The 23,360-nt window shown below is 48.5% G+C and overlaps 1 pseudogene; it reads left to right on the plus strand.

Moving 5' to 3' along the window:
- The first annotated feature begins 20,889 nt into the window (after positions 1-20,889).
- Positions 20,890-22,697, plus strand: LOC147692557 (uncharacterized; annotated as a pseudogene).
- Positions 22,698-23,360: the final 663 nt, after the last annotated feature.

Here is a 23,360-nt window from a genome sequence, read left to right on the forward strand (position 1 = left end):
GAGGAGTAGCACAGCTCATGCGCGCTCACACAGATATTGACACCGAACGGGAACCTGAGAATCATTCACTTCAAGTTCATCCACCAGGCCTACTACACACCGACAAAATTGCGTAAATTTGGGTTACAGGAGGAAGACAAATGCAAGCGCTGTGGCAGAGAGGGGGCGGACTTTGTGCATCTGGCATGGGCTTGCGAGAAGGTAGTGGATTATTGGGAGGAGATTACAGCCACACTCACGATCAAGTTAGAGGATGTAGTGCACTGTACGCCACAGACCTGTTTGCTAGGAATTATACCCCAATTGAGAGCGCTGAAACGTAAATTCTGCGCAATAGCCCTGTTGCTGGCCAAGAGACAGGTGGCACAGTGTTGGCACAGCCGTAGGGTACCGACCACAAAAATATGGCTACATGACATGTCCGTATGCCGGGACAAATTGCAGACGTATGAGGAGGACTTGCCAGCGAAATCCAGACCAAAGGACGTATGGTGCTTCTTATCAGACTACCTAGCCACATTGCAGGAAGATGAGGAGGAATAGCTCGACTTTGGTTATACTATCGGGAGGGATAAGTGAGGTGTGAATGGGGGTCAGTTGGGGGTTGCACTAAGGAAATGCCGTTCCACTGCTTCACATACTGTATAGGTTGTGCATGAGGGCAATGTAAGGTCTTAAGTTGGGGAAAGTTGAACTTTCAGTTTTTAAAAAGAAAAAAAAGACAAAATGTGAGACTCATTTCGATTGTCTGCTCAGAGCCCTACGGAGGTTAGGTACGGCGGCTCAGCCAGAAGTTTTTATTCTGCATTTCATCACTCACTTATTGTTTATTGAATTATCACCATCACGTGGCGAGCCGGCCCCAGGGTTGTAGGCTCATGCTGTGTACTTTGCTTTATGTTAATAAAGGTCTTACGCAAAAAAAAAAAAAAAAAATGCTTTCAATGCTAGTAGGATCGCCTGGCATTCCAACAGGTGGATGTGGAGTTCAGATTCCACCGGAGACCAGAGTCTTCAGATCTTCACCTCTCCAAACCACTCCATCCCAGGAGTGACGCATTTGCCACTACTGTGCGATCTGGTTGGGGAAGCGTGAGGGGTCTGCCTCTGAACCAATCGCGGTTCGTCAGCCACCACTGCAGGTCCTTTGAAATTCCCTCCGGGATCTGGACCACATCGTTGAGATTACCCTGATGATGTGCCCACTGGAACTTTAGGTCCTACTGCACAGCCCACATATGCCATCTGGCAAGATTGACCAAGATTGGATGTAGGAGGGCATGAGGCCCAGCAGCCTCAGAGTCATTCTCACCGAAATCCAGGATAGAGGCTGAAACATCGGTATAATAACCTGAATATCCTGTACTCGCTGCTTGGGAGGATTAGCCCGAAATGGCACTATGTCCAGAACAGCTCCGATGAAAGGCAGTGTTTGAGAAGGAGTCAGGTGTAACTTTGGCACGGTTATAATGAACACCAGCAAATGCAGAAGGTCCACCGTAGTATAGAGGTGAGGAATAACAGTCTGGGGTAAGGCCACCTTCAACAGCCAATTGTCGAGGATGGGGAAGACAGAAAGCCTCAACCTGCGCAGATGAGTTGCCACCATCTCCATCACCTCGGTGAACACCCGAGAGGTGCTGGTGAGACCAAAGGGGAGCACCATGAACTGAGAGTGCTCATGGCTTACCTTGAACCTCAGGTAACGCCTGTGTGCTGTCAGGATGGGGATGTGAAAATACGCATCTTGTAAGTCCAGTGCTACCAGTCAGCCTTCTTGGTCTAGGGCAGTCAATACCTGAGCCAAAGTGAGCATCTTGAATTTCTCCTTTTTGAGGAAGAGATTGATGGTTTTGAGGTCTAGAATACGATGAAGACCTTTGTTCTTTTTGGGTATCAAAAACTAGCAGGAATGACAACCACTGCCTACTTCTGATATCAGAACACTTTATATAGCCCCATGTACCAGGAGAGCTGTGACTTCCTTTCGGAGCAAGATAAAATTATCCACTGACAGCCATTCGAGAGATGGCGGTAAAGGGGTAGGGAAAGATTGGAAAGGGAGGGTGTAACCCCTCCGAATGATCTGCAAATCCAATTTCTCCGATGTTATGGACTGCCAGTGAAGAAGATGATGTTGGATTCTCCCACCAACTGGGCTCCCGTGGTCTTCCAGAACCAAACTATGAAGGCTTGGAGGCTGCAGAGGAGTTGGTGGCGGATGACTTCGGATGACTTCTGGCTACCATTCTCACATGAAAGGAATGCACTGCGGCCATGTCTTCGCACAAATTGGGAAGCCGTCACAGGATGGTGGCTGGGGTATGACTGGTGTGGTTGAAGGCCCCTTTCATAGCCACGAAAGGGGCAAAAGACAGACTGAGTGCGTGGTGTCACCAAGAGGCCCACGACAGCTTTTTGGAAACGTAAGTCGAATGTTGATGTGTTTTGGATAGGTGTCGGACTTCTATCGAAGGCGTTCACGTTTGTGTTGTTTTGTAGAGGGGTGAGAAATAATGATCAAGGCGAGGGTGCAATCATCCTTATGTTTGAGCGTACGGCCTTAAATGCTGGTCGGCATAATTGTAGAATGTTACCCACGCAATATGTCTGTGTAAACTCTGTGTGGTGGTGTAGTGGGGGGATGAGTAAAAGTTAAGGTGAGGGTGTAACCATCCTTTTGCTCTAGCGTGCATGTTCAAACATTGGCTGGCTTACTCGTATCACGATACTCACGCTACATGTTCGTTTTACAAAAGTAATATACTTTTAAAAATAATTACATCTAAGCTGCAGTCGTTCGTTAAACGCGGGACTATCACATCTCTGTTTATAGAAGGTGCCGCTGTTTCGGTAGAGTTAGCTCCCTTTTTTACAATGTATGAATGTTCTCTTTCAGGCATCTGCATCTTAAAGAGACACCGTATTTTGGTGACATAGTGCTTCAACAATCATTGCTCAAATGTAAGTAGGCCTATGTGTGTTTTTAAAAAATGGGTCTTGCCACTATTTTTGAAAGGATTTATATGTTATGGACTTCCTACTATTATATTATAGATGTGGCGTCCCCTCCACAGCCCGCACGAAGAATAAGCCAGATTTAAAGATTGTGAAAAGTCGGCCTCTGCCTTGTTCTGCCCTTTTGTAAACCTTACAGGTAAAGGGTTTTTCTTTTGGGTTAATATCTATCGTAGTCATCATATTCTTCAGGGTTGAACAGCGTTCGTCATTATTATACTTTTTAGCAAACAACTGCTTTAAACCTCCTTAATATAAGAAGTACGAATCGAGTTCCCCTGACTATTGGCACACCTATTGAAAACCTTCAGGTAACCATTGGTGACTATGTTTCCTCAAAAAAACATCCTTTCTTGTTTAGGTCAATACCAAACGTAGCGAGCATTAGTAATGTCTATGTCCTTCCCACATCAGATCGTGTTGCTGTGGGCTGTAATCCAGTAGGAATACTTCCATGAGACATGTATCCACGTTTTCTAGAAAGGTACTTATTTATAGGCCTTTTAGCTTGCGATTGGACCGTAGGACCATTTTTTATATAGAAATGTTTTTTCTTTCTTGGTTACTGGGTCATCACATTTTGTCCTGAGGGTTATAAGGTCTCACTTGGTGGTGTAAGGTTTTGTGAATTTGAGTGTGTGTGTTGGTCCATGTCGTTGTCTCAAATGTAAAGTAGATTACACTATGTACTATAGGGCATACTAGTAAATTATTAATTTCTGTGCATATTTTTTCAGATTCGTTTTCCAGGTTTAGAGATCCTATACCGCATTGTCTCTGAATGGTCCTGATGAAGGTGGTCCTAACTGCTGTTTTTCCACCGAAACGCGTCGACCAACTCCCTTCTTTGTAAATCTAATGACTTTGGTCACTAACTGGACAACAGATTCAACGTTATAGGATATTTTTGTGGTTGTCTTTGTGATGGAATGTATGTTTAGGAAGTATGTATGAATATGTGTGTGTGGCTCTTTACCTGGTTGTGCACATTTAATTGATTCTGTTTTTTATATGAATTTGAATAACTAAAAATATATATTTATAGCTCCATTGTGTTGATAGAATCTCCACTGGAGTTCCTTTAAAAAATGTATATTTTTATAATTGTTGCATTTGAAAAATATGATATAATACAAAAAAAATACTTTTTTACAGAAAAATGAAATAAAATGAGTAAAAATTCACATTTTGCGTAGACATTGTTGGTGTATGCCCTGTGTTTGAGAGGTAACTCCCGTGGTAAAGGTATTTATAGGTCAAGAGGGAGCTCTTTCAGTTATTTTGGTATTTCTTCTCCCCTCTACTCCCTGACCTGAAATTAATTTTAAGAGGGGGTCCCCTTTCGGTACTATTTACCAAGAGGCCCACGGACATGACTGTAGCTCGTGAGTCCTTGAAGCGGTCCAGCCCTGAGTCGGCCTTCTCTCCAAAGAGACTATTCCCATCGTATGGTATGTCCATGAGGTTCACTTGAACATCCCTCGAAAAGCCAGATGTTCTCAGCAAGGCGTGGTGCCGCAAGGCCCACCGTTGACCAAATTGCTCTGCCCAGCAAGTCAGTCGTATCCAGACCACACCTATGGTGAACTTTGCTGCATCACTCCCATCTCACTGCTTGGGAGAGGTTGGCCCGGGCTTCTTTAGGGACCTGTGGCAATACTTGCACAACTGTCTCTCATAGTGTATGGGAGAACAGGCCCAAAAGGCATGCAGTGTTCACAGACTGCAATGCTAGGTTGGTGGAAAAAACATAATCTTCCCATGTGTGTCTAGCCTCTTAGATTCCCTGTCTGGGGGAGCGGAAGAGAACGTGCCATGGAATATTAAAGCTTGGACCACCAAGCTCTCAGGGTTGGGGTGTTGGCTGAAGAAATTAGGATCACCTGATGTAGGGCGATGGTGGTGTGCTATTGTCCTATTCACAGGAGCCCCTTTGCTAGGCTTGGACCAAGTGCCAAGAAGGATATCCGTCAGTGCTTCATTGAAGGACAAAAGGGGTTTGGATAAGGAAGCCCCAGGCTGAAGCACTTCGGTCATGAGGTTAGTCTTGACCGCAACTGAGGGCAGCTCCGGGTCTAGGACCTCTGCTGCCCTTTTCACGACCATTGCATAAGACGCTTCCTTCTCCATAGCCACAGTAGGTTGAGAGAGTATCCCAGTATCTGTCGATGTGTACCGTCCACAGGCCCCTGCTAGTTCTTCATTCCAGTCCACATTCTCACCAGGGGTGTCTAACTTGTGTTCTAAAGGGCCTAGTGACATGACCCCTCCCACTCCTCACCTATGCCTGTATGCTACTGAAAATGCTCAGGTAATGATCTAGAGCCTCTGGGCTTCGTCGGCACCGGAATTGGTGTCGATCGATGCCGTTCTGACTCCAAGGCATCAGGGATAAGAATGGGCCTGTTGCGCCGGGACCTTTGCCGCCGGGACCGGTGCCGGAGAAGGTCACGTTGGCATGACTCGTGCCGATCTGGAATCATCGGCGCGGAACCTGATGGGGCCTCCTACAACCCCACGGGGCCTGAAGTCGCCCCGGAGGGTTCAGCCCACTCAAACACTCAGTGCATGGTCTATTAAAACTCAGCAGAACCATTCCTGAAAATCTCTATGTCCCTCACTTGTCAATCCTCAACAGATGAGGTGAAGTTGAAATCCATCTAGACTTCTTCTTATGCTTCTTCCCCGAGTGTCCCATGGACCTCGAGTGCAACGAAGACGACTTGGGGCTCCTGGAGTGGTCCAGCAACCTCATCCTGGATAGGGACCGCCACCTTCTAGAAATCGTGCTAGATGGCGTAGACTGTCAGGCCGCAAGCAGCTTTAGGAACTGCTCCCTTAAAATCTTTAGCACTATGGCCCGGCAGTCCAAGCACGATTTCAAGTAGTGGCCCCACTCAAGAAACCATAAGCACACAAGGTGCAGATTGTTAACCGACATGGCGTAGGAACAGACACCATATGGCTTGAACCCTACCTCTCTAGAGGACATTCCCTCAACACACAAGAAAAAGAGGGGTAGCTCTTCTCTGATCAGTGCTAACTGGCACGAAAATAACTGACGTCTGTGCACCTGGGTGGCACCTATATAGGTGACCACAATGTCACATCTGGCGCCAACTATGCCACGCTGAGCTGAACTGATCCTCCCAACAGCGTGCAGATGTATTGCTCACGCAAAGGTTTCCAGATCCAGTCTGACGCCTGGGAAATTCAAAAGAGTGTCCAGAAGGGCTGCAGCATTTATTGGGCCACCGTAAAGGACCCTCACCAAGCACATGCACAGTGCCACTGCAGCCTGAGTACCTTGGTGCAGACAAAACAAGAGTTGACAGTGCACACATCCCTGTGTGCCGCGCCAATAGACACTGCATGAGACATAGGTAAGACACCCCTCTAAAAGACCTTATCCCTAAGGCAGGGTGCACGATATCTCCTGTGAGGGCATATCTGCATGAGCAGATATGCTCCTGTACTATCCTTGTCGATTCCTGGATATTGTGAGTGACCAGGGAAGCCATAGTGAGTACATGGGCTAGACACTGATCATTTCGAGTTCCCCAGCTCCATGTTGACTTCACTGAAAAATGTATGTTTGGTATCAAACATCTCAGCATAACAAGCATTGGAAATGCAATAGGTCTCGCAGTAGTAAAGTTTGAGCTATAGGTGTTATTTATTTTTTTGTTTTTTATTTATGTGTTGTTTTTTCTAAATAGCTAAATTAATAGCTTTCTTCTTTACAAAGCCAATAGTTATAATTTTTGTAAATGTGACACCTCTAGCATTTGTAAAGCAACATGTTTTGTATTAACGGGACTTATATGTGACTTATATGTATTGATATAAAAAAAATCAATGGCTTTAAAAAACAATTAATAATTAATATGTAAATAAAATGGATTTTATTTTATATTGCCAATAGCTTAAAGCTTATTAAATATATTTAGTGAAGATGCTGTGGTTGCGCTGAGTGAGGGTGAGTGAGGGTGAGGGTGAGTGAGGGTGAGTGAGGGGTTGAGGGTGAGTGAGGGTGAGGGGTTGAGGGTGAGTGAGGGTGGGTGAGGGGTTGAGGGTGAGTGAGGGTGGGTGAGGGTGAGTGAGGGTGAGTGAGGGTGAGTGAGGGTGAGTGAGGGTGAGGGTGAGTGAGGGTGAGTGAGGGTGAGGGGTTGAGGGTGAGTGAGGGTGAGGGGTTGAGGGTGAGTGAGGGTGAGGGTGATGGTGAGTGAGGGTGAGGGATTGGGGGTGAGTGAGGGTGAGGGTGAGTGAGGGTGAGGGTGAGTGAGGGTGAGGGTGAGTGAGGGTGAGGGGTTGAGGGTGAGTGAGGGTGAGGGTGAGTGAGGATGAGGTGTTGAGGGTGGGTGAGGGTGAGTGAGGGTGAGGGTGAGTGAGGGTGAGGGTGAGTGAGGGTGAGTCTTTGCCACTAAGTGTGGCTCCTCGGCCCCCGCGGGATGTCACCGAGTTACTAGTTAAATTAAGGAATTTAGCAAAAGCTAAAGATGGGCTATGATATGGTGCATGTGCTGTGTAAAGGTCTCTGTAGACTTTGTACACTAATGCATCAGCGGCTGATGAATAGGTGCCAGGATCAGCGAGCTAGAGAATGTCCTCTTTGTTCCACCGGCCAACACTGTTGATGCAGTTTGCATTGTTTGCACTATGCAGGTAGCCTAGCCAGACAAGCCGCAGTCAAGGCGGGATGAGCTAAACTTTCCAAGAATGCTATTTGAGGACGTATGTAAAGAAGGGTGTGCCAATTTTGCATATAAAGGACTTGAGTTAGTTACCCTTCGAACATAACCAGTTGGTCTGTGTCCAGCTGAGGTGACTGCTTGCTCTCTCCATCCACCAGAAACTGAGTTGCAAATCAGCACAGGGGTCCAGTAAGCAAACCAAACAGGAGTCTACCCAAATCAAGAGACAGGCACATTTTGCTGCAGTGCGTTCTCATTTGCACGAAACCTTTGACAGAGCTCAACAGCGTGGGGTTACTTTGTGACTGCAGTGACTTTAAAAAGCAGTGAGAACGTTGGACTGCTTAAACTATGCAGCAGTCTAAAGACACACAAATTCAAGAGGGTTGTCTTGATTCTGCCAGATCCGGACATCTTTAGAAAAAAATCTGCATGATTCTGACCGAGACGCGTAGGGACCAGCTTTCGCCATCTTGCCTCCCAAATAGCTCAGTCTCACAGAAACTAGTAAACTACATGTTCCAGCCCCGTCTGCCTCCAGCATTGTGGCTTCCTACAAACAGTAGGGGTTTAAAGTAGCAGGCGTGAGTCACCGACAGTCTCAGAGGCAGAGGAAATTAAAACTGCAGACGATTTACTGAAAAGGCACCGAAGTGATTTGTTGGGGGTGGAGGGGGGGCGCTTAAAAACGGGAGCTGCTTATACTGCTGTCTCCGGACACAATGAATTCCTTCCGCAGGTAATTTCACAGTGTCATCCAGAAGACGAAGGCAATTGCTGCACGTAGCCAGCAGCTATGTCTGCGCCGGCTTCATTAAAGGCGCACCTTAAATCTCCAAGTAAAATCTAATCCCGCCCGCAGGCAGGATCAGAAGATAGCGCAGGACTTTCTGGTTTGTGTCGATAAATCAATCCCCCTGCTAAGCAAGCTCTCTCTGGGTTTTCAAGTCTTAAACGGGTTTTAAAAGGCACACGGAAGAGCTACGTAGGTTTGCTTTCAGCATGTACTCAGGGCATTGATATTGGGCACCCGGTGACCCGGAAGAGGTCCGTGTGCACCACCACATCGCAGAATACTGTTTCCGGTGTCGTCCGGGGCTCCTCAGTACGGGGCGACCCTGCACTCTAAATAAAGGTGACCTTGAGGGTACTGTCCTACAGACATAAGAAGGGGACGGGTGAGTAGCAGCGCTCACATGGACCCACTCAAAACGGGGGGCCATGTCTGCACAGCAAAGCAGAAACCGCCCCATCACGGCCACTTAGGCAAGCTGGACATCTAGTGAAGGGAAACGAATGTAGTCACACATCTCAAAGCATTTCAACAATAAATAAAAACAAGACTGACCGGTGACGGCGAGCCTAAGAAGGTAAACACCGGGGCGACACGAAGGAGAAACATAATCGGGGGAGGGAAGGAGAAGGATCGGCTCCGAGATCAAGGCGGACGGGGCAACCTGAGGAGCGGGTGGTTTACGAACATAAGAAGGACGGTGTTAGGAGTGAAGAGAAGAACAGTTAAGGTAGTATTGGGAGCAGTAGGAGGAAGAGATTCGATGGAAGGTTGCAGCGGAAAGACTGTAGAAGAGTGCTGGGAGAGAGAGAGAGTGGGGAGGAGAGTAGGAGGAGGAGGGGGGAGGAGAGTAGGAGGAGGAGGGGGGAGGAGAGTAGGGTAGGCACGGCGAAGTGAAGAGACAAGACGGAGGGAAGGCAGAGAAGGGGAAGGGGAGGGGGAGGAGAAATGCGACACGGCGGGCAGGGGGGGGGGGCGGAGCGGGGGTGTGAGAGGAGTGCGCCTTGAGGGAAAATACGGCTGGGGGCATGTGCACGCGCTTTTAAGCTCAATGCGCATGCGCATTGAGCTTAAAAGTCACGGGCACTGCAAGGAATCGCCACGATTCCTTGCAAGTTGGACAAAGAGTGGATAAGCCCCCATAGTCTCGCTTGCTCGATGCGCATGCGCATCGACAGGCGAGACCTAATAAACCTGCACTGATTCCAGTGTCAGATTTATTCAACATGGCACACAGAGGGACCCTTGGAGGGGTCCCCTGAAACCTACCAATCTCTTTTCTTTAACTTTCTTTATTGGGTTTTCTCCAAATCGGCAGTGCACATTCACAACAACATGGTTACATTTCATCCACGTCAACTGAGGTGAAAGAACGACACTGCAAGAATATACATCATCAATAATGACTATATTTGCCATCGTTGAAAATCCCCTCCTCCCCCCTCAACGTTATCTTCAGTTAGCCGTCTCAGGAGATGTTCCACCCCAAAACTTACCCCACTGTAGTAAAAAAAAAAAAAAACTCTGCCCTTTCCAACCCCTCTACCCCCCCCCCCCCCCATCAGTCCCCCTCCCTATCCCACCCCGGGTCTATGTAGCTCCAGGTACATGTAACTTAGTAATTCATGCGGGCTCGTCGTGCGTCTCTCCCTCTTGTCCTGGGGTCCTCCCCTTTCTGGAGCACGGTTCCATCACACTTGGGAAGCCTGTCCCCCTATCTCCTGCATCATTGCTCCCCATGCCAGTAACACCTCGGGTAACTTGGGATCCCTCCTGGTTTTTCGTATATGCCCCTCCTCTGCCAGGGCCCATTCACGTAGATCCGCCCTCCATTTTGCCAGTAGTGGTCCCTTTTGCGACAACCAGTGGATCGCAATACGCCTCTAGGCTATGACTAGACCCAGAACCAGGAACCGCCTGCTAATCTTACGTTTCGGGTCCTTAGGAATCAAGCCCAGTAAACAAGCATGCGGGTCTTGTTCTATGGTCCATCCCGTAATTCGGGTCAGATCCCCAATAACCTCCCCCCAGTTGGTCTGGATCTTCGGGCATGTCCATACCATATGCAGAAAATCTGCCAGGTCATAGTGACACCTGGGGCAGTGAGGGTCCCTGGCGCCATCAATGGCATGCAGCCTTCTGGTCTAGAGGTACGTCAAATGTATTATGTTGTACTGGATCTGCTTAAAGCGATTGCTCACCGCCACCTTCCGCACACTCCTGTGTATTTTTTCCCAGTCTCGCGTTGTGACCTCCTGTGGACACACCTGCTGCTGTAATTCATCTTCTATGGGTAGAGGGTTGTTCCTTTTGTCGTCCTTCAACGCTCTGTAGAGGTGGGTAACACACTTTCTCCCTCCCGCCATAGCAATCATGGTGACTAGGGTGTGGGAGTGCCCCGGGGTGTCCGGAAATGCAGGCCACAGTTGCCGTGCCGTTGCCGCCAGTTTGGCGTACTGCAGAAATTGCCCTCTTCTCAACTCAAAGGTGGCCACCGCCTCCTGATAGGTGATAAATTTATCATCTGGGTAGAGGTCCGACAACATTAAGCATCCCCCGGCCTTTCAGGCCTCTACCGACATCACCTGGTCAATCCGAGCAAAGGGCGGCCTCATCCAGAAGTCGGGGCAAAGGGTCTATCCCGAATTATTTTCCGGACCACTCATTCCAAATTGCAGCTCCGAGCCGCACCAAAGGGGGACCGCGCTCCGTGAGCCCCCGTCCCGCCAGAACAATGCACCCAGCTGCCGGTCTCCGAACGTACCTGCCAACAAGGACCTCTCCCAGGAGGGTTTCGTGTCCAGCTAAGCAATAGCATGCTGCAATTGCGATGCAAAATAATAGAGTTCCAAGTCAGGGATTTCCAACCCCCCTTTACCCCAGCTGCACTTCATGACCGCCAAACTAACCCTGCATCGCTTCCCATTCCACAGCAATTGGACCAGCATTTTATCGAGCTCCCTAAATACCAGGTGTGGGATTTCAAAGAAGGAGCCTTGCATGGTATAGAGACATCGGGGCAGGACCCCCATCTTTATTAACGCAATCTTTCCCATCAGGGAGAGGTTAAGAGTGTTCCAAAAAGTAATACTACCCTGCAGCCCTCGAATTATCCTCCCCATATTTTGCTGATAGAACACTGCCTCTGTCCTCCCAACCCATATCCCCAGATAGCGGATCGTGTCCTCGACCCATGGCAACTCTAACACTGGACGTTGGTCCCCTCCCCAGTCACTGTCCGCCCTATCGTGTAGAGCTGTGACTTTGTTCTATTAATGTGAAGCCCAGAGGTCTCTGCGAACTGGGCCAGCGTGGCTACTAATGTCGGCAATGACTGGGACGGCCTCTTTAGGTATATTGGCGCATCATCGGCGTACAATGACACCACATGCTCCGAACTTCCCATGCGTTTACCCTGTCCCAACAGTAATTGTCTCAGACGACACGCCAATGGCTCCATTGCCATAGCAAATAGCAAGTGGGAAAGCAGGCAACCTTGCCGCGTCCCCTTTGCTATGGGGAATGCGTCTGACACGTAACGCCCAGTACAGAACATCGCCATCGGACGCGCGTATAGCAACTTAATTCAGTTGACAAATCCCTCCCCTAGGCCCATCTTAAGCAATACCTGCCAAAGGTAAGCCCAACTAATCGAGTTGAACGCCTGTTCGATATCGAGGAACACCAAAGTGCTCTGTTGGGCCCGCCCCTCCAAAGATTGCATTATATTCTCCTGGCGGCGGATATTTTGCAACGTATTTCTGCCCGGTATAAACCCAGACTGGTCATAATAGACCAGCCGCCGAAGATAGGGAAGGAGCCTAGACTCCAACACCTGGCTAATAATTTTAAGATCGACATTTAGCATGGAGATGGGCCTATAAGAGCCGGGGAGTAGGGGGTCCTTCCCAGGTTTGGGGATCATCACAATCAGTGCTTCCCTCATGGAGTCTGGGAGCACACCACGTTCCTCGGCCTCAACTGTGATGTCTAGTAGTTTGGTGATCAGCACTCCACCGTACTCTTTGTAGAGTTCAGCTGCCATACCATCCATGCCCGGGGACTTTGCCGTTTTCAAGTGGGCGATGGCTGCTCGAATCTCCTCCCCACTAAAGGGCCCCCAAGGGCCTCCTGACTTTCCGCTTCAATACTAGACAGCTCTACTTCCGCCAAATAGGCCTCCACCGCTTCCAGGGTCGCGGGTAACTGACTCTCAGAATATATTTTATTTAAATGGGCTAGGAAAACATTATTTATTTCATGTTGAGTATACACCGTCTGTCCAAGGTCGTTTTTAAGTGCCAGGATAGGGCAAGGCTGAGTCTCTGCCCTAAGCAGGCGCGCTAACAGCTGCCCTGCCTTAGCTCCTTCCGTGTACCAGCGACGCCTACTCGCTGTTCTAGCATATTTGCCCAGCGTGTCCCATATGTCTCCTATCTGCCGTCGCGTATTCTCCCATTCCCCTGACCTCTCACTACGCGTGGGAAGTTCTTTTTCCAAAGGTGCTAAGTCACATTCCTACAATTTTTTAACCCCCACCTCTGTGGACATACATCTTTCCTGTACCACCACCTTCATGGCATCCCACTCAGTTGCCCTGGTGCTAGCGGAGCCCAAGTTGACTTCCATATAATCATCCAGTCCCTTTGATATGGCATCTTTATAGATCGGGTCGCCAAAGGCTTCTATATTGAGCCTCCAGAGCGGTACCTTAGACCTCGGTCGGGCCATCGAGTATGCAATTAGGAGCGGGGAATGGTCCAATAAATATCGGGCTAGGTATTGCATCTCTGCTACCCGATATACCACCGACCTTTGAATGAAGAAGTAGTCTAACCTACTGTAAGTATTGGCTTCAGGAGTGTGACATGAGTACACTCTACGACATTTGGCTCAATGCTTCCCGAACTGTAGGCTTGGCGTCTAGCTTTTGAAGGAATCGGTCAAGCTCCCCATCCTGGGCACAATTAAAGTCTCCTGCCACTACCAGTTCTGTATCCGGGTCCAGATCCAGCTGCCCCATAACTCCACTCAAAAAACCCCCATCATCGCTGTTTGGGGCAGAAACATTGACCAGGCATAAATTGCACCCATCTAGGGTCCCCACCACCACCACAAACCTCCCGTCGGGATCTTGTTTAATATGCACAGCCTTAAAGGGGACTCCTGGGGCCACCCAAATAAGCGCTCCCCGAGCAAACCCCGAGTAGGATGTAGCAAAAAACTGACCTCTCCACCTACGTTTGACGAATCTCAGACAGTCTCCCCATAGGTGGGTTTCCTGGAGTAGGTCTATACTGACCCCATAATGCCGAAGGTATGATGCCACCCGGATCCTTTTCACCCTATTACTGAGCCCCCACACGTTCCACATGATCAGATTATACTTCTGGTTCTCGACTGGCATGAGTAGATAGTCAACCTCTCCGTCCCCCGCCTGTTGTGTGGGGACTCCCCAGTAGCATCTTGCCTGGCCCCCCTCGGAGGAGGACGCCATCAATCACCCGCAGCGATTAGGTTAAATATTAACAGAAGACATGTTTCAAATGTTTCGTTTAACCATTATCGTAGCAAATGTACCGACTCCATCTTGAATTTGTAGCGGCCATTTTGTATGCCATACATTACCATGTGCTCGCCGTGCATTTGGTCCTACCTCCTTGTTCATTGTGCCTGGAGTCTGCCCGGCAACAGGCTATTTTTAGTAGTCTCCGTTTCCAACATGTCCAGACATGCGCAGTAGAATTAGTGACCATTACTTAATTGGTTCTAGACAGGAATGTGACCGGAGACTATTAGCTCCGCCCATTTATCGATTGTGCCTTCTAAAATGTCCTTGTATGGTCATAAATCTACTCTTGAACTTTAGTGCCGCCTTTTCTTGAGCCCCCTTATTGTGTGTAAAAGGGGCCATGTGCTTCAGTTCTTTGTACTACTCGATACAATACTGAAGAGTGTTGTGTGGACTGTAGTGCCACCTTTAAAGGTTTAATAAACTTTGTCTTTGTATTTCCAGTTTCATTGCCAACTTCTTCCTAAGGTCCGAGCACTCTGTGCAGAGAAGGGCGCACCCTTGCACTAAGCACTAAGTAGGCCTAGCTGAGGCTTGCTTACAACAAATTGGTGCCAGACACGTGGGGCTCATCGGCGACTCGGATGCCCGAAGGAGCGGTCGTGACGAAGGATCGGAATCTCTCTGCGGAGGCGTACGCATGCCAGAGGAGACCCAAGTCTTGGCATCCAAGGCGTTTTTCCTTTCTTTCCGATCTGACCATCCAGGTGGTGCCGGTCCTCGACTGAGATCTCTTCTGTTGGCTTGCCGTGCAGTGGCCGTTTGGTCGAATTTAGAACTTGACAGTTGGAGACTAGACCCTGTAAGTGGTAAGAACCGTTATACGGTACTTGCTGTGGGTTTTGGAAGCCTGTGAGTGGCAAGGCAGTTTTAGGATACGCTTGCTGTGGCAATTTTGGAAGGACTAGTCCCTGATGTGTATGTGTATGTGTATGTGAAATATATGTGTTGCAATACATATAGGTAGGTAATGAGGAGATTTTTCTCCATGATACGATTTTGATTTGAATTGCACAACGTATTACAGATACTTTAAGTGCTACTTTGATTATAATATTGCATATTCTGCACTATTTTTTGGCATGCCTGCTTTTAGCGCACTTCGTAGGTTGTGCTGCTTTTGTGAAGATAACCGGTTAAAACTTGAGGAATCGCAGCCGGCTCCCCCAGATGGGACGCCTCATCGAGAAATGTATGTGAAATATGGTCTTTCTTCTATAATGTACAGCACATTGTGGCGGAAATACACACGAAAAGATCCTGAGTTATGTTGGCCAAAGTATGGGTCGTTTGATATGTGAAAAATTGAGTATGTGGAACAGTGTATGTTTAAGCGAAAATCTAGACAAGATATGTTTGAGAGTGTGCGAATGTGGGTGAAAGAAGTACGTGAGCGCGAGAAACGTGAGCAAGCGCTGATTGAAAAAGAGCAACGAAAGAATGTGTATGAAAAAGCGCAAGAACTAAGGAAGAAAGAAGCGAAAGAATTGGAAGAGAGACAGGAGAAGGAGCGCAGATTACAGATATCTGGCCAATATGCTGTTCGGCAACCTCTTTATCCTGTCCTTAATAAATTGCAAGATGATTTTTCTTTGTTAGATCGCCCTCCGCCTCCGTATAACGTCCCGTCTGCCCCATCCGGCGACGATGAGGATTCCGATGATGGAAAAGCGAAACCGGGTACTCGCTCCATGCTGTCAGTCGACCGTGTGGCTGAACTTAGAAAGATTGCTCGCCAGTCACTTCAGGACACTGTTACGGTTTCTAATATTTTAGAGACTTTAAAGGGATGGCAGGACAGAGAGCAATTATATTTTACCGAGTCTTTTGCTGATGAAGTTGTTGAGATGTTTCGAAAAGTTTCTGACATTCTCGAACCCGATGATATAGCAACTGATTGTAAGCAATTGCGTAACAGTGTTTTTACTCTCCCTCAGGTGACTGATATGATCAGGCGGCTGTTTAAACTTTGAACTGAGGCGCTTCGGCTATGAGAGGAGAAACGGAAAGCTAGAGCAGACGGACGGCAGGGTTCGGTCGACGGGAAACAATCATCTATGTTCGAAACAGATAAGACTGTGATAGTGCATGCAAAACCTATGCGAGAGGCCGCGCCTCTCTACGTTCCTCCTAAAGGAGCGGGTACTAGTGACGATAAATATTCTGTAGATGCTAAAGGGTATTTCATTTATAATTGGGTGTATACTCCCTGGAATAGAGCAGACGTTATGGTGCTTAAAGCTGCATTGCCAGACCCGCGTAAAAACCCTGCTGCCTTTTATGAAGAAGTTGAGGGAGCTATAAATTCTTGTACCATGACGCTGCCTGATATTGATTTATTTTTCGGGCTCATATTGCCGCCCGATATGTGGCGCTCCGTGCGTAAAGTCTATGACGGCACAGCATATGGGGCGGTATGGAAAGAGATAGAGAGAGAAGATGCGGATAGGGAACCAGCACAAATGCCATGTCAGTTGATTTTAAATCTTCCCGGTGCAATATTAGCTAAATTAAAAACAATTATTCCCCCTAAAAAGATTGATTGGACTGTTTTAGCATCTTGCAAACAAAAGACAGGTGAATCGGTTTCGGATTTTTTCACACGTTTTGAGGAAGCTTTTCATGATTTTAGTGGCCAGTCGCTAACGGACGATACGGGCCGACATTTATTTGTAGATAAGTATGTTTCGAATTTATTTGCAGGAGTGGCTAGCCGAGCGAAAGCTCTTGGACCACGTCTTCTCCGGCATCCCTCCTGACCATGGCTCAATATTACGAGCGTCAGGAATTAGAAGCAATGGGTAACGAGGAAAATAAATCTAAAGAATTAAAAACAAAAGTCATGTTATCTCAGGCCTATGGTCCCTTTCGAGGTAATGATAGAGGCGGACGAGGATTTTCTAACTCCTCTTCTAATCGTTACTCATTGGCTATTGATCAATGCGCATTTTGTAAGAAATGTGGACACTGGGCAGAAGAGTGCCCATTGTTGCGCTCACAGCGCTATGTTCGCGGCCGAGGATCCATGAGGAACCGCTTGGGGAACTCAGGTTTTAGAGGTGCTATGAATGATCGCGCTAGGTTTGATTCTAATGTGCGGGTACAAAATGGGTCTAATGTTTTTGATAGGCGTAACCAATATCAAATGTCTGATTATGTGCAGCCTGAGTCACATGATTCTGCTTTTGCATAGGATTGCGTAGGATGGGGTAAGGAATCAGTTGAAGTTCCAGTAGATCAGAGGGGTCCTTATGTTACAGCACATGTTTTGGGTTCTACTGATCAGTTTCTGGTTGATACAGGAGCTACTCGTAGCGCTTTGTCTAAATAATTGGTTCCAAGGGCTCCCCTGCCTGGCTTAACGATTACATCGATAGGGTTCGATGGAACTCCTTCCCTTAGCCCATTGTCACAACCACTTGCGTTTCATGTTGATAAGTTTACTGCCCCATGCCCGTTTTTGCTTTCCCCGAATACACCAGATAATATTGTGGGTCTTGATATGCTCAAGTACTTCAGAGCCACAATAAGATGTTCCCCTGAAGGAGTGCGTGTGATTTTGAATGACAATCCCCCTATAACGGACAGAGTTTGCATTGTTCAAGAAGATATTGCATATGCCTCCTTGCCTGATACCCTGTGGGCCACTTCAGATACAGATGTGGGTCAGATGGTTATTCCACCAGTGCATATTAGTGTAAAGGAGGGAGCTGTGTTGCCAAGCCTGTCTCAATATCAAATTTCACAGGAGGGCGAGGAAGCACTTACGCAAATTGTACAAGATCTTATTCAAGTTGGAGTTGTGGAGGAAGTGCCATTTAATATTTGTAACAGTCCGATCCTCCCAATTTTAAAGAAAGACACCGATACCAGGATCTATCGATTCATTATTGATTTGCGAGAGGTAAATAAGATAGTGGTACCGCAAGATCCGGTGGTTTCTGATATTACGACACTTCTTACTTTGGTCCCACCTACTGCAACTACGTTCTCTTTTATAGACTTGAAGAACACTTTCTTTTCCATCCCTATGCATCCTGATAGCTGGTATTTGTTCGGTTTCACTTTGAATAATCAATCGTATCGATTTTGTAGAGTTCCTCAAGGCTATACTGGGAGTCCTAGTATTTACAGCCAAGCTTTGAAGAGACAACTTGATTCTTTTGTTTTACCCGAGGGTGTGGCGCTCATTCAGTATGTTGATGATATTCTGTTAGCAGCTGATACCCCCGAACAATGTGAGACATGCACGCTGTCTTTGTTTTTTTTTAATTGCTTTGCACCATCATAAAGTCTCCAAAAAGAAGTTGGAATACTGTAGACCAAAGGTAACCTACTTAGGTCACCTTTTGTCTAAGGAGGGGCGTGCACTCACATCAGATCGCATTCAAGCAATTCTAGATACACCAGTACCTACTACACAGAAAGGGGTTCGAGCATTTTTGGGTCTTACTTCATTTTGTAGGCAATGGATATTAGGATTTTCACACATCGCTAAACCTTTGCTAGCACTATTGACAAAAGATACTCCAGTACCCCTCCCATGGACAGATGAATGTGAGAATGCTTTCCGACAGTTACGACAAGCCCTGTGTTCAGCACCAGTGTTAGGCACACCAGACTACACGAAGCTTTTTACATTATATGTACACGAGAAAGATGGGTGTGCATTGTCAGTTTTAGTCCAGTTACATGGCGATAGGCAGCATCCTTGAGCATATTTTTCTGCAGTACTTGACCCTGTTGCTCGTGCGTTGCCTGGATGTTTTCGCTCAGTTGCAGCAACAGCTGTGTCAATACGTCAGAGTGAAGGGATAGTTTTATCACATAAAATTTTAGTGTTGGTACCTCATGCTGTTGATGCCCTTATGAATCAGACAAAAACGCAGCATTTAACTAGGGATCGTTTGACAGGATATGAACTGACGCTGTTAGCTCCTCACATTACACTTAACCCAGCCACATTGTTGCCATTTCTAGCGACTCAGCCTGAGGCGCAGGAAACACACAATTGTATTTTTCTGACTGAGGAACAGACAAAGGGTCGTATTGATTTGCAGGATACGCCCCTTCCAGATGTGGATGGAGAATTGTGGGTGGATGGATCTTGCCTGAAGTTACCGGATGGTACAACTTCAGCTGCATATGCAATTATTACGCTTCACACGATAGTGGAGACAGCTCGCATACCACAGAAGTCAGCTCAAGCAGCAGAATTGATAGCTTTGACACGAGCGTGTGAGCTTAGTAAAGGATTGTGTGTGAACATTTATACAGATAGCCGCTATGCTTTTGGAGTAGCGCAAGATTTTGGCCTGCTCTGGAAGGAAAGAGGCTTTCTGACATCACACGGCATGCAGATAATGCACGGCGAACTAGTGCATAATCTTTTGCCCGCATTAACATACCCAAAGAAGATCGCTATAGTAAAGAGTAGTGCGCATAAGAAAGTGACTGACAAGGTGGGACAAGGAAATGCTTTTGTAGATCGAGTGGCACGTGAAACTGCGATGCAGCCTGACACTACTTCCATGTATGTAGTGAAGTCACAAGCTGAGCGGTGGCACGATGCTAGGAAAGAAGTATTAGAGATACAGAGGACCGCTTCTGACAAAGAACGAGAGCAATGGTCCCTAGATGGAGAGTTGGATGATGAAGGTTGTTGGAGAAACAAGCAAATGGACAGATGGAAGTTACCTATAGCTTTTGTGCAACCTATGGTTCAGATGGCACATGGGCTAGCACATGTTGGAGCTTCAGCAATAGTGAAATTGCTTACGCAGGTGTGAAGAGAAGGCCGCCCCTACCGTACACAACCCGATGCTTCCCTCGGGCTCCCGAAGCTGCCGGATCGATCAGACGGCGTCCCTGACACCCCGGACACCATTGTTTTCTTCCTCCTTGCAGGACCCAATCCGGAACAACCCGAAACCGGAAGGACTCCCGCCTGACCCCGGAAGTCCCACCCCCTACCCCACGGCGGACGACAGAAAAGGAGAAACCAACGACGGCCTGGTGTGCGGAGAGTTCGGATCGTGGCAGAAGACGGACGGCGGCACCCCTGCAACGCGGAACGGAGAAGGAGAAGAAGACGAGGTCTGGACGGAGGACTGGTGGAGTCCTGTGGAGGACGCTGGAGAGCGGCCGTAGCTCAACGGAGAGCTACGGCGGGACCATGTGAGTAACTTCTCCTCCTCTCCTGTGTAGATAGCGTGTGAGTCAACCTAGTGTAAATTGCCCTCACAAACCCCCCTCTTGGAATCACCGAGTACTGTATATTATCTTGAAGCCACCCTGACCACTGTATATTAAGTAAAGCACCTCCTCACGAGCTGGCACTTGTATGATATTCCTGGCACTACCTCTATCTTCCGACACCCTCCTCTTCTTCCCGACCGTATTCTACCCTACCCCCTTCCTCACTGTCTGCCTTCTCTTAAGCACTCCCGGTGTCGGCATTAGGCATCCATACCGTTTGGAACGGTCGGACTAACGGTCCTTTCTTTATCTCTCCTTGCACGCCTCCGAGGAACCACCATCCGGAGAGGGATCCAGAGCCCCCCTGCCAGACGACGGCACCTCTACCCTCACCTGTGCTATCCCAGCACCGCCAGGAGCTATCTGTGGGACCTGTGACTACGGACCTTCCACAACGTGGACAACCCCTCCCAGACTCTGGTCTACCTTTTGACTTTGTGCACCACCCCTAATAAATAGACATCGCTCACTATATACGGCCTCCACGCCTGTTATTCCGGTCCGCCGCTACCCCACGACAACAGGTGGTGTCAGAAGTGGGATTTCCCGGAAGCATGGAGGCCGCTGTGAAGAAGCTCGCCGAGACCCAGGAACAACTGGGGAAAATGATGGAACAGTTTCTAAAAACCGCCGAAGATGACCGAGGTCAATTACATGACGTGTTGAAAGGTCAGGGGGCATCCCAGGATCAAGCAATGGGAAAGCTCACCGATGTACTTGGCCAACAAAGACCTATAGCTTCCCTCCCCTCGGTGGTCCTTCAAAAGTACGTCCCGGGAGAGGACCCGGACTTCTTCTTTACCAACTTTGAGCGGTTGGCCCAAGCTGCTGCCTGGCCCGCTGATCGCTGGGGACATTATCTAGGGCCCCTACTTACCGGTGAACTACAAGCGGCGTATCAACAGGCCAATGTACAAGGACAAACGCCCTATGCTGATATAAAAACTTGTATCTTGGAAAGGCTTGGTATTGATGATGAGACTTATAGGGTGAGACTCCGCCAAGCCAAAGAAGGACCTCAAGAAACACCAAGGGCTCTCTCTTTTCGCATCCGTGACCTGGCGGATCGCTGGTTGCGTCCTGCCTCCTCCACGAAAGAAGAAATACTCACCAAAATATATTTGGAACAATTCCTGGCTTCCCTACATCCTACCACTCAAAAATGGGTTCGCCAACATGCCCGTCTGACCCTTGAAAGTGCGGTTGAAATTGCCAGCGCTTACAACCGCGCCCAAGACTTTCAGCGGCCCAAAGAAGAGCATCCACATCGGTCTCAGCCCCACACCGGGACCCGAACACCGAGACCTCCCCTAGCCAAGAAGCCGGAACTGCCCCCTTTGTTCCCTTACCCTGTTGTACCACGGGCACCACCACCCGGTCCCCAGTGCTATCACTGTGGAGGATACGGACACATTGCGCGAGTGTGTCCTCAGAAAGATGAGCCAATGGAGGTGGGTCTCGCCAGGAATTATGTGTGTCTTCCCACTGATCCTAGCCCTCCTAGATTTCATTGCCCAGTACGGATTGAGGGACACCCTGTTCTAGCCCTGGCTGATACAGGCTGCCGACAAAGTGTACTCCGTCCACAAGAGCTACCAAACCCTGTGGGACCAGTGACCGGTACGGTAGCAATCCAATGTGTGCACGGAGATACAAAACTGTACCCCACCGCCAGGGTACGTGTACAACACCCGACTGACCAGGGCACCACGCTCACTGTTGGCCTCATTCCATCCCTCCCGGAACAGGTAATACTGGGCAGTGATTACTCTGGACTACCTCGTCTTCTCCATGAGACCACCAACTCCCTGGAAAAATGGTGGTTGGAGGCCCCGTTTCCACACGACCAGCCGAGTCAAGAGGCTTCGGGCAAAGCACACAAAACGAAAACACAAAAGAAGAAAGAGAAAAGGAACCATGTTGCTGTTCTACCCGTCAGAGTGGAGGAACATCCCTGGGAAACCGACAGGGAGTTCCGAGCCGCCCAACAGGAGGATCCTGTCCTCCAAGATGCCTGGAGTCGTGCTCTCGACCACGAAGACCCTCTACAAGTAGGTCCCTATTTCTTCCGAAAAAATGGCCTACTGTACAGGAAGGGAGGGGCACACCAACCATCCCAGCTACTGATCCCGGGACCCTTCCGAGACAAGGTGTTGTTTCTCGCTCATAGCCATCTGCTGGGGGGACACTTTAGTGACGAGAAGACCGGACAGGCTATCTTGGAGAAATTCTATTGGCCAGGGGTCTACCAGCAAATAAAACTGTATTGCCGTGCATGCCCAGTTTGTCAAAAAAACAGCCGGTACCGACCACCGAGGGTACCCCTACAGCCTCTACCCTTGATTGATGTACCCTTCAGTAGAGTAGGGATGGACATTATAGGCCCTATGTTACCCTCCAGAACTGGTTGTCGATACGCATTAGTACTGGTCGATTACGCCACCCACTTCCCTGAAGCCGTACCCCTAAGACAGCCGACAACTCAAAATATCGCTAAAGCCTTGATCTCCATTTTTTCTAGGGTAGGCTTCCCTCGGGAGATATTAACCGACCAGGGAACCCCCTTCGTGTCCACCTTGATGAGGCAGGTGTGTTCACGACTTGGTATTAAGCAGATAAGGACCTCCGCTTACCACCCGCAGACCGACGGGTTGGTGGAGCGCTACAACGCCACTCTCAAGAGTACCCTAAAAAAACTGTTGGCCCTCGAGAGCAGAAGGTGGGAAGAGATGCTACCCCTGGCTCTATTTGCAATCCGCTGCAAGGTGCAGAGCAGCACTGGCTATTCGCCATATGAGCTCCTATATGGGCGACCCCCAAGAACCCTGTTGGATATGGCTAAAGAAGCCTGGGAGGCCGAACCCGACCGGACCAGACCCCTCCCTGAGTATGTAGAGAACCTTAAAACACACTTGGGTCAAATACGGGACATAGTCAGGCAGAATATGACGAGTGCACAAGCCCATCAGAAACAACAGTACGACAAAGGTACCAAACCCCGATCTTTTGCCCCGGGTGACCTGGT

The sequence above is a fragment of the Lissotriton vulgaris genome, chromosome 9 (assembly GCF_964263255.1).
Source record: "Lissotriton vulgaris chromosome 9, aLisVul1.2, whole genome shotgun sequence".
Classification (NCBI taxonomy): Eukaryota; Metazoa; Chordata; class Amphibia; order Caudata; family Salamandridae; genus Lissotriton; species Lissotriton vulgaris.